This window comes from Lolium rigidum, chromosome 6 (assembly GCF_022539505.1).
Source record: "Lolium rigidum isolate FL_2022 chromosome 6, APGP_CSIRO_Lrig_0.1, whole genome shotgun sequence".
Classification (NCBI taxonomy): domain Eukaryota; kingdom Viridiplantae; phylum Streptophyta; class Magnoliopsida; order Poales; family Poaceae; genus Lolium; species Lolium rigidum.
The window spans coordinates 20080628-20099083 of NC_061513.1; positions in this window are offsets into that span (position 1 = coordinate 20080628).

Consider the following 18456-nt stretch of genomic DNA (forward strand, 5'->3'; position numbering starts at 1 on the left):
CTTCCCTGATCTGTCTGCGCCTACAGTGAATGCTCAGCCATGTATGATTGCAAGAAAAGATATCATGGTTTGGAAACCCGGGCTATCAGAGTTTGTGCCCAACTGGTTGGTTCAGCTCGTTCGTAGTGGCGTCTGTTTTAACATGGGATTCAAAGAGCAGCAGATGAAGAAGGTAGCAGCTGAAGTTTTTTGCATTCGTTGCCATACATGTGACGACTCTTCAGCTCTACAACCACATCAGAAATTGGAGGACGAAGTGGAGCGTCATTGTGAAGATGAAATCCGATCGCATAGTGGACTGGAGCGAAGATGGCTGATGCTTCTATGGCGGTGATGAAGAGACGATGGACAAGTACATTCAGGTACGAAGCCTCATTAAGTTTCTTCATAGATCTGAAAGTATGTCAATATCGTCCACACTAACAGTTGTTCCTTGTGGATTGCAGCGCTACTCGAGGCATCGTCAGTACGTCGGCACCCCGATCACGAACTATGCTCAGATGAAGATGATCTTCACGCCCCAGTTTATGTGGAAGGCGTAGCTGTTCCAACCTAACTTGCTGGTCAGGGCAATCGACTTCACTGCAGACAACGAAGCAGAGTATACCGAGTACCGTAAGCTGCAGCTAGCAGAGAGGAGGACCTGGCTCTGCAAGAAGTTTCCTGCTTAGTGCTTCTGCTTCCTTTGTCATAGTGGCGTAGCCACATTGTGGCATGTGTGGTCAATTGACTACACAAGTTTCTGGCAAATCCTTTTTATTTTGGTATAAAAATAGTACAAAAATATTTAAAATAGGTCAAAACACATGTGTTTGACATCACAGATTTAAAATGACAACATAGAGTTTAAGTTCTGCCTCCGCCACTGCTTTGTCATGATATGCTAATTTTGGGAGGTGATCTCGTATGCCTCCTTTAGCTAGGACTTTCTACAACCCGATGCCTGGTCTGTAACATTGAACTTGTTCGAGGTGGTATTATACTAACCCCTCGTGTGATAAAACTGTGATGCATCATGAAGAATAGTTGCTTCGCTCGTGATGCATCACCCACTAAGTAGTTGATGTGTATTACCAACACCTTTTGTGATAAACTGAATGTGATGTGTGTTGTTCTTCAGTTTATAGTACTGGGTAACATCACCACTCTAAGGAAACGGGTTACCACAACACGCTCCTATCTGCAACCAACCAGGCTGTGAGTTGCACGAGCATGGAAGAAAGTAGTATGTGCATGCACCCAAACAATGAGGCCTAGCTTCCCTCTTCGGCGCAGAAAAAGCTGCCAAGGCTACCAAACGACCCACGCTTCATGACCCATGGCCCATTCGCGACACGCAGGGCGGCCCATCTCGCTGGCGCAGTGGTGCAGGAATCCCATGCAGGCTACCAAACGCGTCCCAGTTGAAGCACTTCAGCTGATAGGGCCATGATCATTCCAGATGATTAAAAAGTAAGTTATTCTTTCATTAGCTGGTTGAACAAAACAGCAACGCCTCCCATATTAAGGGAAATTGATTGCACTGGTTTCTTTGGTTGAGCCTTATCTAATCTAGGGGATTTTTTTTTTTCAGAACGGCAAAATCTAGAGGACTTGTAGTTGACAGTTTAATAGACATATCGGTGGAGTATTACTTACCAATAAGCAGTGCTTGTTTTCAAGTTGGAATACATTCGGGCATCGGCTACACATTGGGAGTTTCTGATTCATTTGTTTTAGCTACATGATATAGGACCTAAATGCCTTTACTCTTTGCTTTATTAACCATCAATTTTTTTGTTCTACCACTTGCTGGTTTCATTCACCTTCTATATTTTAGCGTACGGAATTGCCTCACACACGACGTTTTAGGTACGACTCATGTACGATAGTTCCTCCAGATCGTTTTTTTTAACTAACACAACCATAGTTACTGACCCACGCCCAAAAGTATCTGGCCCTAGCCAAATCAAACTCAAACTCTGCCCTGACTCCAGATCTTCCCTCTGTAACAACGCTTCCCATCTTTTTCAAAATCCATTCCTTGCCTATCTGCAAATCAGCCAGTAACAAGTAATCTGCAACAATCCGTGATTCCTGCTGCAGTACTCCACAAGGTTTGATGTATTTTTGTAAGAAGTAATAAGTGACACTGGCCTCTGCCATTGAAGCTTGCATCGAGCTCCCATCTCGATCCGATTCATGTCGAGCCAGCAAATCGCGAGCACTGCTCTCCCTGCAGTGCAGACTGGTAGCGCCTTGTGCCATTCTGCGCCCGCTTTTTCACTTCTTATGCGCTATTCTGCTTCTAGAACGTTTCAGCTAAACAGGCCGGAGGGCGCCGGGGACTCCGGCCAGGGCGACCACTGCACCCTTGCACCCTTTCCCAGGCGGAGTGCGTGTCCGGATGGCTCGCCGGCCTGCACAGGCACGCCAGCCACGCCGCCTCCTTCTGCCGCTGCGGCCTGCAGCTCCGCCTCGTGCCGGAGCGCGTCTAGGCGCTCCTCCTCCTCCCGGAGCGCGGCCTGGCGCGTGGCCTCCTCCTGCCGGCACGCCATGGCGAGGAACGCCCACGCGTCGGCGTCCTCCTTGGCCTTTCTGGCCTCCTCATCCAGCGCGGAGGCGCGCAACACCTTGGCGAGGTGCATCCATTTGGCCAGCTCCTCGAGGTCGTTGACCTCACGGGACGCCGCGAGCGCGGCGCGTAGCTCGGGATCATCGTCCTCCTCGGGCTGGGCCTGTGGCTCGGCGAGAGATTGAGATGGGGAAGCAAGTATGGTCGCTCTTAATGTACGACAGCGTCTCCAACGTTGGCGGGCCGTTCTGGATGTCGTCGATGACGTGCTCCAGGGTGCGCCCCGGAACGCCCCAGAAGAGGAGGCGCCTATGCTTGGTCCAGCTGTTCCGCCGGCCGATGAGGCCGGCGGTGCTGTTCATCTCGACGTCGTGCTGCGCCTGGAAATAGGCGACCCATCAGGCGTCTTTGGGGCGCGCGGCTGGGAACGATTTTTTGTTCGGCGCCCAAAATCCATTTGGGGGACGCGGCTGGAGATGCTCTAATAAGACTCGCGGGCACCGACAGATGGGCCTGACACGCGGACCAGGCGGACACGCGAGGACGCCGCGTGCCATCCACGGCCACGCAAACCTGGTCCAGATTTGAGCCGAATTTGAGTCGTTCCGGACACTGCAGCCATCCTTTTTAGAATACGTCGCGGCGTTGGGCCACGATTTTGTCCGCCGCGACTCATTCGAAAGCACAGGATGAGTCGCCGCGTTGGAGATGGCCTAAGACAAAGTAAAGAAAAAAAAAAGAGGTTTTACTTAATAGGTGGGGCCTACTAGAGACTGCTCCGGTGCAGGCCCACGTTTTCATTGCATCGCGCGAGGAAGTCTCTCGCAGGTCGCAGTCAAGTAAGATCGGACGAATATCGTACGCTATTTGCCGTACGTATAGCAGCGCTCTTTAGCGTATTTCACATTCCATGATATTTTAGTTTTAAATAGTCTAAAATTAAATTTGTGTACAAGTTATGGAACGTTAATTCTACTCATTATGATCCCGTTGCAACACACAACACTGTGCTATGGCAAGTAATATTAGGAAAAACATAGTATCATGTCTTCCTGAGTCTGGCCACAACACCGATGAAAATATCACCAAAACATTCTCGAAAAAATATATCACCAAAACAATGCTATCCAAAATATAATTAAATAGTAGTGACATCTTTAATTATTTCCTTCTCGCTTCTGCAGGGGCATTTGGTCAAACGGGGCAGCAACAACTATCTTGGTAGTTGCAGGAGGCTCCGGGGGCACCTCCGCATAACATCTTGCACCTGTCATCGGTGCAGTTCGGCAACTGGCGCGTGTAGCATGACGCCGGCAGAGGAAAAGCAGTAGGAGTCGCACCCATCTGCATTCACGCCAACAAAGAACGAAAATGATATTCAAATTATTTCGTCCATTTATATGCAGTAGCCTATAGTACATAAATTATGTCTTTATCTAAAAAAAAAAGTACATAAATTATGTCACCACCATGTGCAAAATAGAAAGAAAATAAGTAACCTCTTTGCGTGCTTGGCTTGAGAGAGGAGCAGTAGCCATGACGACCATGAGGACGGCCATAAAGCAGCACAGGGTGTTCTTCTTCACCATTGTCATGATGTACAGGATTACACACAGCTACACGTATGGATGTATGGTTTTTTGTTTGTGTTCCTGTTGTGACTTGTTGTGTGTTTATATAGACCCGCCATTGTTCGTGCCTAGGAGTATCGATAAATTACGATTATCAATAAATGATGGATTTATATATCCATTAATACAATTAATTCATATATATCTCTGGTGCATGGATAAGTGGATATCTACTGCTGCATACCCAAAAAAATGGAACCTATTAATTGTGAAAAAATAGTACTATATCTTTGGTGAAGATTTGATTCAAATGATATCTAGTGGATTCTTCGATCGTTGATGATTTTTTTGCTCATCCGTGCATCTCTCAATTCTGCTGGCCAATGCATTTTCCACCTCTACATAACATATAAAACCGCAAAAATTAACATGCATGGCATTATTCTAGGGCCATTACCTTACCTAACTAATTAAATGTCATCACCGGCATGTCCAAATTGCGCAATAAGATCTAGCAATCCGCCACCGACGTTCCTCCGAGCTTTCACATATAACATGGAGGTGTTGCACATCCAATGCTCATACGAAGTACATGTACAAAGAAGTCGTTACGTCGTGATTTGAATTAGTAAATTTCAGTAGAGCAGATGACATACAAGATTACAATTCGCATCTCGTTGTAATCTTGTATCTCAAAAGTTAGTATATTCAAACTGTAGAAATACAAGAGCTTCTAATCTCCATGTATTGCGTACATGAAAAGTACATACCGAAATGATGAGATGAAATATTATGGCTTTAATGTAACCACAGATGATACATGGACTAAGACATCTCAACATCGAGAGATGAATCCTCGAAAAAAAACTTGAAGGGAAGAAAACTCAGGAGTCACAATACCAGCAATCCATAAGCTATACTGCGTGTGTCTCCAATCATTTAAACATTAAGTATTCTTCTAAAGAGGCTCAATCCAGACCAGACGGCTAGGAAAAAATTCTTTGGCAGTAAGATCGGCCTTTTGTTGTTATTTATTCTTCTTGCAAGCTGGAGGTAGTTTCACGAGTTTTGCTACTCCACTTAGAAACAAGGGGCCACTTCCGACACTAATCAAAGGTTTGCAGTATCATGTGTGAGGTCCTAATTGTTTCTTGTTGAATCTTTGATCTTATTTATAGAATAACTTTGCCACTTGGCACACTAAAGATGGAACTAAGATCAGAGTGACCGAGCTGACGAAACAAAGAACTAGGATAATGGTAATGATGGACCCAAGCAACACTTCTGAATATTAGGTAATGATAGAATCTTGGCCCAGGGCTTAATAAGATTGATAGAATACTCATACCAACAAGTTGCAAGTCTCATCTCCAAAGAACTTCAAGGTTAAGTGTTCTTGGCCTGGAACGATTTGAGGATGGGCGTCCGACCGGGAAGTTGATCTCGAATGCGCGTGAATGAGCACGAAGTGTGTAGAAAAGATTACTGTTGATCTATGGGACCGGTCTAGGGTTCTATAGAGCATCCAGGGGTAAGAGACCCGACCCCACAGGGGTGTTACACTCCCTAGCAGCAAACATTTGATAGTTAAAAGGAATAAGATAATTGTACCGCTTACAGAACTAGCTAGGAGAATGTCTTTAAATTTCAGTTTCATAAATATTACAGTCACTACCTAAATCAGTGAAATTCAGTAAGTTCGGTTTTCCTTTAGATCAAATGGCTTCAATTTATAGAAACATTTATAGAAATATTTCTATTTTTGAAAAGTGATTTGAAATTTATTCAAAACCATTTGTATTATTAAAATTAGTGAAATATTTTGACCATAACTATTTATTTCAGTGTCTACCAAAATCCTGAAATTTTGTGAATTTCGATGAAATCTCACTGAAATTGATTGAGTTGACTTAATCCTCCATGGGTGTGTTGGCAAGTCAAATATAGCACCACTTTCATATAAAGAATACGTAAAATATAGTATCTCCTACTATAGCTGCCGAATTCCACAAACCCTAAACCCTAATAATTAAGAAAATTGGAGAATAGAAGTTGTGTTTGAATGGAATAAATGTCTCTTAACTGAAATAATCTAAAGGTGAACTGGTAGCAATGTACTGAACTATATTTATATTCCACATACATTATCTTGGCCATAAACACCAAAATAATTGTTGGGATCTAGTATTTTTTGACATGTGCCTTGAATTACTGAGAATCTGAGATAGAAGCAGGTGAAAATTTCAAACTGACTAAAAACAGATGTGTGCTGCCTCCGGTTTATATCGAGTCGAATTCTTGAGACATGGTGCTATTTCTTTACTTATGTAATTAACTTGAAATTGCAGCTAGAACAGTCAAACAAATAAATCTCCGCTGTGTTCCTGAGCTTGGTTAGCTTTACCACGAACACATCAAAATGTAATCAGTACCAAATTGTGTTAGCAAGAATTACCACTATAAATAATGAAGTGTCAAGCATCAGACTAGGTGTGTGATAAGTGATAACTATGAATGGACGGAACAGACTATGGTGTAGTATAAAGTTAAACACTTGATACAATCGATGTCCACAATAATGATGCGTGCATGGCAAGAGACCAACAGTGCAGGACTTCAGAACAAACACCCTTTCCAGCGGAATGTCATGACTTGCAGCGAAAAATAGCCTGCATCAAGCGATTTGGTCCCACACCACACTGATATAGGAACAAGTGGCTCCCCGCTGAACCCATTAACAACTACCCAGTATCTGAGATTGTCTTCTGGAACTGACAGTTCCGAACTGCCACAAGGGGTTTCACCAAATGGTATAGTTGAGATAATCTTCTTCTTGATTTCGATGCACAAACATCTTAGGCCTGCCTCCACAATGGCTATATGCAAACCACACAAACATAGAAAACATTTTCGCACACCATATCTTTTATCAACATAGAAAAAAATAAAACCAATTTATGCATAGATATAATAATGGGTGCGAACAATAACAAGACACACAAATGTGCTTTACCCAACACTTTTTGAACTAATATTTAGCCGGCCCTAGTTTTTTCTTAGATTCGGGCCAAGCTTGGAACATAGGAAATTACATCAAAGGAGAACTTGATTTTACATGCATAATCCAAAACTGTGCCGTCCTCCGGGTTGAGGTATTCGAGGTCATTCAAACGAACTGTATCCTTGACATCGACATGCTTGTCGTCGGTATGTAAATTACAGCGGCACAACATGTTCCTCGAGGTTTGACACATGAGTACACCATCACCAAGTATTGCCAGCGGGCGGAGGGATGCCCGAGCCCAATCCCAGCGGATGGTATAACGTTTGTCCCATCGCGGCAGGTCAGCACCATCGACATCTTTACACATCCACATATCAAGCATCTCCAGGTTCTGGTCTGGACAAGTCACGCACAACTCCCCACGCAGTTCAGACAGGCAGGCCTCATTGTGAAACCACGGGCCACAAGGTGGCCAGGAGACGAGAGTGAAGGTTTCGTCCCACAGCTTTAAACGTAGGAAACCAGATACGGCCGTGGGCTCGTATGGCTGGATGATCCATAAGAGAGACCCCTTGAAGAAGGTGGCTGTCTGCCCGATCATGATGCTGTGTGGTGGATGCACCAACTTGCGCCAATGCTGGTCGGCTCGGATGGTGAAGACCTCCACATGGTATGTGTAGACGATGCCGGTGAAAGATTTAGACTTGGGCTCCGTTCGCTCCCATAGACGCGCGACCTTGTACGCGTTGGTCCAAGGGTCGCGACCCAGGCCAAAAGACGGATGGCTAGACGAGGGGCTTGTGCTCCACGCCGGCAGTGTGAGGATGCGGCGCGTGGCCGGGTTGAGCACCCGCACCGTGGAATCGGAGGCCACCAGCACCAGTCCGTCGCAGTGCGCGAATCGGCTCACCGCCTCGGCTGGGAGCGAGTCCATGGCCTGCATGAGGGTTGCGGCCCCCTCGGTCCCCTGCCATCGGTAGAGGCCAGTGGTGGCGACGACATGACTTTGCCACGTTGTTTTCATGTTGTGGTTGGGGAGTCTGCTCTGCGGGGCGATGAGAAGGCATGGATTGTCGCGGCGGTGGAGGCGGAGGTCGCGGTCGAAGGCCGGATCGTCGAAGATGGTTGCACGCCATGCTTTGCAGACGGAGGTGAACCGTAGAAGCGACTTGGTCGGCAGCCGGAGCAGGATCTCCGTGACGACCTCGTGCGGCACATGCGGCTTCTTCGACGTCCTCGTCCTCTTCCTCTTGGCTGCCGCCCGCTCGTTCTCCATGGCTCGATCTCCAACGATTGATCGACTGGTTAGGACTTAGGAACTGCCAAAGTCCGTGCGTGGGACGCTAGGTTTATGATTGTGAGGAAGCAAGCGGCCCTGATTGTTATTTGGGCCTGGCTGAACACATGTTAGATGGCTAGCTTGTATAGACGTACCAAGCAGGGCTGAAAAGAAAGGGAGGAGGCCCAGGTTATATGTGAGGAATTGAAGATCAATGAAACACTTGATAGGCCTGGTCGTCACGTCTGGCTAGAACGTACACCAGACGCGTTTTGTATTCCCTTGATTTTGAATGATCAATAAAGGGCGACTAGTTCTGAAAAAAAAAAACTTGATAGGCGTGGTGGATAATGCAAAGAAAATCCCAAAAGACACTCGTCTCCTCCCCTACGCAACCATAGATCTAAAAGGAAGACATCAGATACATCTCCCCACATCCCCACATTTTGCCACTCGTTGCATATGAATAATGTCTAGCCAACTCAGCCAAAAGTTCGAACTAAGAGGCATAGTTGCCTATTATACTATAATAGAAGATGGAAAGCCTATGCAATATATTTGTTTTTTTAGGTTTTCCTCCCGGGACGGGAGCCCTCTGACCTAGACGCCACCTCCTCCTCTGCCGCCGCCTCCCGGGCGACGGCGGAGGATCCGCCCGCCCCGCCCTGAGCAGCCGTCCCCGGACCGCCGCACCTCAGCCGCCACTACTTCCGGCTCGACCCCGGCCCCGGAGCTGGCCTTGGCCCCAGCTCCGGCCCTGGCCCCGCCCACAGCCCTGGTCCCGATGGCGGTGGCGGTGCCCCTTCCATCGAACGACGAGGGGGTGGAGAGGGTTTCTGCGGTGGCGTTCCATGGGAGGTGATGAAGCGCCAGTGGAGGAAGCCGGGCGGCACGACTACTTGGCCGGGGCCTGATGCTCTCCATCGGTAGCCATGGAGGAATCGGTGGACCGGTCGCATCCTCCACCCCCGGTGACGGTTCGACGGTGGTACGCATGATCCGCGCCGTCGTCCTCTTCCCTGGTGATCCGGCAGGAGGGACTTGCGGCGTGTGGGCTGCTGGTCGTGCTTTGTTTTTTGTGGCGGTCCTCGGGTTTCACGCAAGCGAAGATGAAGATCTACCGGAGGTCAGTTTGCCTTGATCTGGCCGGAGAGATGAGTTCCGGAAAGCTCCACCGGCGAATGGAACAGTGCCTCTTTTGCCTGGAGTTTGCTGGATCGGGTGGTATTCGGTCGCGCGCACCCATGTTTTTATTCCGACCGTTTGGTTCCGGAGGGAGCGGCGCGAAGCTCTATTCTTTGTTGATATTAGGTGACTTTTTGGTCCATGGTGAAGTCAGAAGAAGGAATATCATGAAGGCCGGATTTGTGAACTGTCTAAAGGAGGTTCGAGTCTCCGTGATGCTGAGGGATTTGCTTGGCGTTCCGCGCTCCGCAGCAGTGGTATGCATGTGGGGGCGGCAGCATATGTGAAGTTTAGAGTCTTACATCTCAGGGTGAAAACCCAATGTCTGGCCAACTGGTTGTGTCTGGCAATGACCTTGTTGGAGGTATTGTTTTGAGTGTGGGGACTATCTTCAGGGTGAAAACCTAAGACCTTTGGTTGGGCGACGACGGGGCGCTGGCGCACTGTTCCCTTCTTGGAGGCGTCGCTTTTGGAGAGTCTGTATATCAGGTGTGGTCACAGTGGTGGTTGTATTGCTGTTGCTAGGTCTGAAATGCTGTAGCGGGACTTCTATTTCTTAGTTTTCTTTACTCTTTTTTGGATGTGTGCATCCGTACTGCCACTAGGGTGGGGCGTTGTTGCAGAGGCTGCGTGTAATTAGTATCTTTTGATATTAATATATTCCCTTTATCAATAAAAAAATGTTTTTAACATTTGACTTGTTTTGTTTTGTGGGTCGTCGATGACATCCATAGTCCAAGAATGGGGAAGGGAGGGGATAGTGAGGATGAGATACGTGCTGACCTGCTGAGGAAGGGCGGTGCCGCAAACCGCAGACCGCCGCAGTTGCTCCTAGGTTTAGGATTAAGAAGTGTGGCATGTTGGAGCCACATAGAATTGGAGGTGGGGTGAATAGGACTGGACAACTGAACTCATGGGTGTGTATGTGTGCAGCAGATGCGGAGCAACATCTGTGGGGGTGGGGAGGGAGGTCCATCACGCCGACCTGGTTGGCACAAACCGATCGCCGCACACCTAAAGGTGGTGGGTGTTGGGCGGCCCAGTTTCTTCTTTGTTTTTACCTTTCTCGTTTTTTCCTTTCCTTTTTCTTTTCTGTTATTTTTGAATTTGAATAATTTTTAAATATGGACAATTTTAAAATTAGAATATTTCAGAATTTGATTTTTTTTTGAATTCGAATAAGTTTTGAATTTGCGCATTTCCAAATTTGAATATTCTTTATATTTAAACAGTTTTTATATTAGCATCTTCTTGTTTTGAACATTTTAAAAATTTGAACATTTCTAACTTGAACTTTTTTCGAGAATGAACATTTTTCAAAAAAAATTGAAATTGAAAAAATTTAAATCTGCACATTTTTCAAAATATGAACATTTTAAATTTGAACATTTTTCATAGTTTGATTTCTTGTAATTTAAACAATTTTAAATATGTGCATTCTGAAAAATATGAACATTGTTTGAAAATATGTGCATTTTTTAATTTTCAGTTCTTTTAAAATTTTAAAGTTTAAAGAAAAAGAAAAGAAAAAGAGAGAGAAAAAATGAAAAAAAAATGGCAGCACCTAACACGCGCGGTACATGCCGACCTGATCGATTTATATAGGATCCACCGGGTGGCAAGGAGTTTCTCGCGCGCGGCACTGAAGAATGGCAGCACTGCAGCAGCCTCCAATTGGGGGATGAAGGGAGAATGGGCCTAAGAGCATCTCCACTCGTCCCCCCGAGGAGGCCCCCGGCGAGCGTTTTTTCCATCCGGATGGCGAAATTCGGCCCAGTCGCGCCCCCGGTTCCTCGTTTTCGTCCGGATTTGGGCCTAAATTCATCCGGCGATCCCACGCCCCCCCCCGGCCCCCCGGGGAGCTCTCGGGGACTCCGGACGAGTGAAAAGCGGGGAAGGGCCCGATCTGTCGGTGACTCGACGCACGAACCCCACCGCCACGTCGCTCAAAATCTCCCCACCCCTCGTATCTCTCTCGCCGCCGGCACCACCCCGCCGGCTTGTTGCCCGGATTGCGCCGCCACTCCTTCCCCACCTGCCTATATTCCGCCGTGTTTGGACGACGGCCTATCCGGCTGCTCTTCCGCCGGCCTCGTTTTCCGGCCCGCTTGCTCGTCGTCGCTCGCGGCTCGGGTTGCCTCGACCACGCCCGTCGGGTGTTCGTCCATTTGCCTCGCCGGCCATGGACTCGGACGAAGAGGAGGAGCAGATGTTCGTCGAGCTTATGCAAGAAGAGATGGCGAGCAGCCGCCCAAGACGACGAGCACATGATGATCCTTGGTTGCTTGGCAAGCATGTACGCCGGACTGGCAACTCGTCGGCGTGGTGGGTCGGCACGAGGTCGCCGGAAGTGCAAGCCGAGACAGCGAATGGAGGGCTACTGCATGTTGTATGCCGACTACTTCGCCGACAATCCATTGCACGGTGAGAGTGTTTTCCGGCGTCGTTTCGGGATGAGCAGAAAGCTATTTCGGAAATTGTGTATGCCATCCGCCACTTTGATCCCTACTTCGGATGCAAGGCGGATTGCACTTGGTTTGGTTGGATTTTCGTCACTCGCGGAAGTGCACGGTGGCTATGAGGATGCCGGCGTATGGAGCTCCCGGTGATACTCGCAGATGACTATCTTCGGATGGCGGAGTCCACCGCCCTTGATTGTTTCTACCGGTTCCGCGAGGCCGTCATAGCGGTGTTCGGGGACTATTACTTGAGATCACCCATCTGTCGAAGACACTCGGAGGATCCTTGCAACAAATGAAGCTAGAGGTTTTCCAGGGATGCTTGGAAGCATTGACTGCATGCATTGGCAATGGAAGAACTGTCCGTTTGCGTGGCGGGGAATGTACAAGGGTCACAAAAAGGCTGCATCGTGATACTTGAAGCAGTGGCTACCCATGATCTTTGGATTTGGCACTCTTTCTTTGGTATGCCTGGATCCAACAATGACATCAACGTCCTAAACTGCTCCCCGGTCTTTTCCAAGCTTGTTGAGGGTCATGCTCCCCGGTGGACTATGTGATCAATGGTCGGCACTACAACAAAGGATACTACCTTGCGGACGGTATCTATCCAAAGTGGGCAACATTTGTGAAGACGATCTCCAACCCTAGCACCCCCAAACTTTGCGAGTTTGTCAAGAAACAAGAAGCTTGCCGAAAAGACGTCGAGCGAGCATTTGGTGTCCTACGAGCAGAGATTTGCTTGTCGTCCGGTTCCCCGCTATGACTTGGTCCAAAGATCGGATGTGGGAGGTGATGAACTGCTGTGTGTGCCTACACAACATGATTATTGAAGATGAGCGAAAGCATCCGGTTCCTCCGACCGAGCAAGAAGCACCATATGAGAGAGAGGGTCCTCTTGCACAGCCTAATCACCAGGTGCCTCCATCATGGGCCGCCTTCATTGCTATGCGCCGGGAGATTCGAGACTCTACAATGCACCAGCTGCCGCAAGATGATCTGGTGGAGCACATATGGAGGCTCCGAGGCAACGCCAACGCCGACGCCAACTAGTTTGTCTTAATTTGTTTGAAAAATTGTGAAATTTGTGTGCTTCATTTGTTTCAGCACTTGTTAAACATTGTACTGTTATCGCCGAATTTGTTTCAGCAATTTTCGTCCTCTTGTTTGCCGAACTTGTTAAATTTTATGTTGAATTTGTTTGAAATATGTCAAATGGTCGAGGTTGGGGGTTTCCTGCCGGGGGGACGGCTGGAACTTCGGCGCTCCCCACGCCAAATCTTCATCCAATCCGGACGAAAATTTCGCCGGATTTGGGCGTGGGGAGCGCCAACGAGTGGGGATGCTCTAAGCAACAAGATCGGCCCAAACACTCCCTAAGTACACTAGTAGGAATTGAAGCACACTAGTCTAAACGTAGCACACCGATTTAAACGTACGCGACCCGTATTAGTACTCGCCGGCAAAAAACGCGAACGAGACCGGTATGTGTAGCATAGCGGAGAGTAGTGCACACGACTAATATGTAGAGCCCGGCTGTACTCCGGTCCAGAAATTACCCACAACGCGCACTAATAGGGACGCTATCTTCATACCGGTCGCGTGTGCCTTTGCCAGTCTGCTACAAATATATTTTGGACACGCTGCTACAATCTACAATCAGCTTAGTTGTAGGATGCCCAAAATCCCAGGATTTGAACCCCTCCAACGATATCGGCTTTTTAGCTTTTTAAAAGATAAAATAAAATGTTAGAAAATAATACCTTATAGATGGTGATGTATTATTTCATCTAGTTGGCGATGTGTTATATCATCTAGTTTTAAGGAAAATTAACAAACATGAATTTTGATATATTATGCATAATAGCGTCATGTTTCGGAAAAAACGGTATTTCTGGTTGCATACGATCTCCGATAAAAATCATTTTTATATGAAAATGCATCCACACAACATTTTACATCTGATTTGAATGGCCTTTGGCTGTTTAGCGATTTTTTAGATTCTGAAAATTTGAAAAGGAAAACCGAGTTTTTTTAGGTTTTAGATTTTGGCGCAAAAAAATTTAAAATCTAGAAAATTCCAAAAAAAAAATCCCTCTCTCATTTCAAAATTTTAGGTTACCTGCCCGAGAAACTTTGGTTTTATGTATTTGAGTGAAAGGGGGGGGGGGGGACGAACACTCCATGTTTGATTGTCTACAAATCTACAATAGGCCCCAAGGACTTGACTAACTTATGCAATCATTCTCGAGCAGGATGTCGATGTTGTTTTGAGCCTTTTTTTTAATCCCTCGCTGTTAGGGGGCTGATTCTGCCTACTAGATTTAGATGTGCGCCTTGGCGCACGACCCCGTGGAGCTCGCACCAATCTACGGGTATTTTTATTGAATTTGAAAAGCAAAAGCAATAGGTCTAAGGTATAACCGAACACATCTAATCATAACGGAGAAAATATGATTATATACAATCGAATATGATACAATAACTAATACGCAATCCGCTCCATAGTAAGTATCTGGGATTTAGTGCACAAAGCACTAATAATAAGAGTGGAGAAAACGGTAGTGAAATAGGAATAAACACATGTCGTTTTTCCTGAGAAAGCACGCCACAGGACAAAATAAACTACTCCCTCCGTTCCTTTTTAATTGACTCAGATTTAGTACAAATTTGTACTAAATTCGAGTCAATTAAAAAAGAACGGAGGGAGTACATAACTACACAATTGATAGCAGCATGAAGCAAAAGCACTCACATATACAACCATTGCATCATACACTTGATTTATATGTACAATACCACAACAAAAGTGAGGAACACAATCCTCAGATATGTAGATAATACGAAGCAAACAAATATCAATGGTTTGTGGCACCTGGAAGCAACATTCATGAAAACTAAATCACACAACAATCAACGCCAAATCACAACTTGGAACAATCAGATGATAGACAATACAGACTCAGCGACAATTTATCATAGACTCAAATTCAGCATGTATACCTAATGTGAAGCTGAAATTTGTACGAGTGTAAGGGTTGTTTTTCTTGTCAGCTGCACCTGCCAGAGCTGCCACATCTTTGACAGATTGTGACACACATCTGCAATAAATATATTTTGTCAAGACATGTCGAACAGATGCAAAATATCTAACCACCGGGATAACTTGTACAATGGCGTGTGATTGCTGAAGAACTACTTGCTTTTTATCATCTGGCTAGGTTTGATAGTTGATTCTATGTCAACAATTGTATCCTTGCAAAGAATGTTATTTATCAGCTCAGTTGCCTGTCCTTTATCTTGACTGTTATAAATCAAAGGTACCATAGTCTGCAAAACATGATCTATAAAGAAAGAAAGATAAATATAATATAAAGAACACATCTCATGAGAAATGAAAAACAACGTGCAGTAGATCTTCTCTATATTAAACTTTGAACAGCTAGCCCCTATTTGTTCATACCAATAAAGAACAATATAGTGAGCAATTTATAAAACTTACCACATAAGATCCTAGGTATAAGGCACACCATCTAGGAGCGCATCAGCATGTTCAGCCACATCAAGAAGATGCCACTTGCATCTATCATCTAGACATAGTTGAGTTGTGTGAAATTTTATTGCTATTCCCTCCCTCCATTTAAAAATATAAATCCTGTAAATTTGGCAATATTTTAGATTATATGAAACTTGCATGTAGAACTAATGGTCCTTCTCTCTTTTTTACTCATTTATTTATCTCTATCATTTATGGCTAAACATACATACTAACTGTTCTCTCATATTCTCAAAAAAATGGCAATAGAAAGCAGTACCATATTCTCTCATATCTCTATCATTGATATGCATTTTGACTTAATGGCAATAGAAAGCAGTACCATATTCAGATAAGGCAAAAAAAGTGAGCTGATCTATCCTTCTTGTGATAACAAGGAAGGAAAAGTAAGGTAGAAATGATTACTACTGCATTTTCTCTAGCTCTTGTCTTGAGATTACATTTATCCTTAAACTGCGACCATCAATGCGTACGCTTTGTCTGCACCTGATCAAACACATTCTTCTGAACAAATAGCTGCTGAAGATAGTGATGATTCTGATTGTGAGGTATTTAGGGTGAAGAGAAGCTCTGGCATAACTCCAGAGAGAAAGTGTACATAAGATGCGAACTGAAATAGCCATGCCATGCTTATGACAAACCGTACATCGTAGATCTAAGGGATGAACAGTGTATAAGAATCGTGGAACCCAAATGACATGAATTTTTTTCATACCGCATATAAGCCATTAACCAGCTAGAGATATTAAAGAAAATTCCTATAACTATATTTTTCAAGCGCACAACCTCACCAAACTAATTCAAATATATTAGACAGTCAAAGGTAAATCATAAGAATACATGGAGGGAATAATGTAAAATCCCTCTCAGTAACATCAAATGCAAAAGAGGCAGCCTACTAAATCCTAACATGCAGTGATACCTCTAAGTGCTTTCGAAAATGCCCAGTACAAACTTTCTCAAATCAGAGAGTCCAGTAAATAGGACTCTCGAATATGCCACCCAGAGCACTTAAGACCCATGGCAAGGACAATCAAAAAAGGTGGTGCCCACCATTAAAAAAATTGGAGTATTGAGTACTTCTAAATCTGTCACTATGCATTAGAATCATGGAACCCAAATTTTCAAGACGTGAACTTTCTCCGTGTTGCATACAAAAAAAATACTAACTATACATATCACAGGAAACGCCTATAACAAAGTTTCCCTAGATAAGGAGTCAGGCAATAGTTATAAACTTATCATGATTATGAGTCGCAGTATATTAGCTTGACAGTTCACAATGTCTGCATTGACTCTAGGTTCAACAACACAGCAAGGATGTATTCTATGTAAAGATATATAAAGTTACTCATAGTAAATACTAAGTAAATGTGGCTCTAAAAATGAAGTTATAACAAAACACCAACATAAAGCCTGCATATAGAAATCACCTCTATGTCTATGACCGTTAAAGCCATAGCCTGTCATGTACATCTACATAGAAAATATTTTGTTATAGGTGTTTCTGTTGGAGATATGCCCAAGAGGCAATAATAAATGGTTATTATATATCTTTGTGTTTATGATAATGCTTACATACCATGCTATAATTGTATTAACCGAAACATTGATACATGTGTGATATGTAAACAACAAAGAGTCCCTAGTATGCCTCTTAACTAGCTTGTTGATTAATGGATGATTAGTTTCATAATCATGAACATTGGATGTTATTAATAACAAGGTTATATCATTGTATGAATGATGTAATGGATTCACCCAATTAAGCGTAGCATAAGATCTCGTCATTAAGTTATTTGCTATAAGCTTTCGATACATAGTTACCTAGTCCTTATGACCATGAGATCATGTAAATCACTTATACCGGAAAGGTACTTTGATTACATCAAACGCCATCTGCGTAAATGGGTGGTTATAAAGGTGGGATTAAGTATCCGGAAAGTATGAGTTGAGGCATATGGATCAACAATGGGATTTGTCCATCCCGATGACGGATAGATATACTCGGGCCCTCTCGGTGGAATGTCGTCTAATGTCTTGCAAGCATATGAATAAGTTCATAAGAGACCACATACCACGGTACGAGTAAAGAGTACTTGTCGGAGACGAGGTTGAACAAGGTATAGAGTGATACCGAAGATCAAACCTCGGACAAGTAAAATATCGTGAGACAAAGGGAATTGGTAATGTATGTGAATGGTTCATTCGATCACTAAAGTCATCGTTGAATATGTGGGAGCCATTATGGATCTCCGGATCCCGCTATTGGTTATTGGTCGAGTGAGTACTCAACCATGTCCGCATAGTTCTCGAACCGTAGGGTGACACACTTAAAGTTGGATGTTGAAATGGTAGTACTTGAATTATGGAATGGAGTTCGAATATTTGTTCGGAGTCCCGGATGAGATCCCGGACATCACGAGGAGTTCCGGAATGGTCCGGAGAATAAGATTCACATATAGGATGTCATTTTATGAGAAATAAAATGTCGCGGAAGGTTCTATGGAAGATTCTAGAAGGTTCTAGAAAAGTCCGGAAGAAACCACCAAGGAAGGTGGAGTCCACAAGGGACTCCACCTCCATGGCCGGCCAGCCCTAGATGGGGTGGAGTCCCAAGTGGACTCCACCATAGGGGGCCGGCCACCCCCCCCATGGGAGGTGGGAATCCCACCTTTGGGTGGGAGTCCTAGTTGGGCTAGGATTGCCCCCTCCTATGGAAGGTTTTGGTTTCGGGTCTTATTCGAAGACTTGGACACCAACACTTGGGTTCCACCTATATAATGAGGGGCATAGGGGAGGGGGCCGGCTACACCAAAGCCACCACCTTGGCCGCACCCCTTGGAGG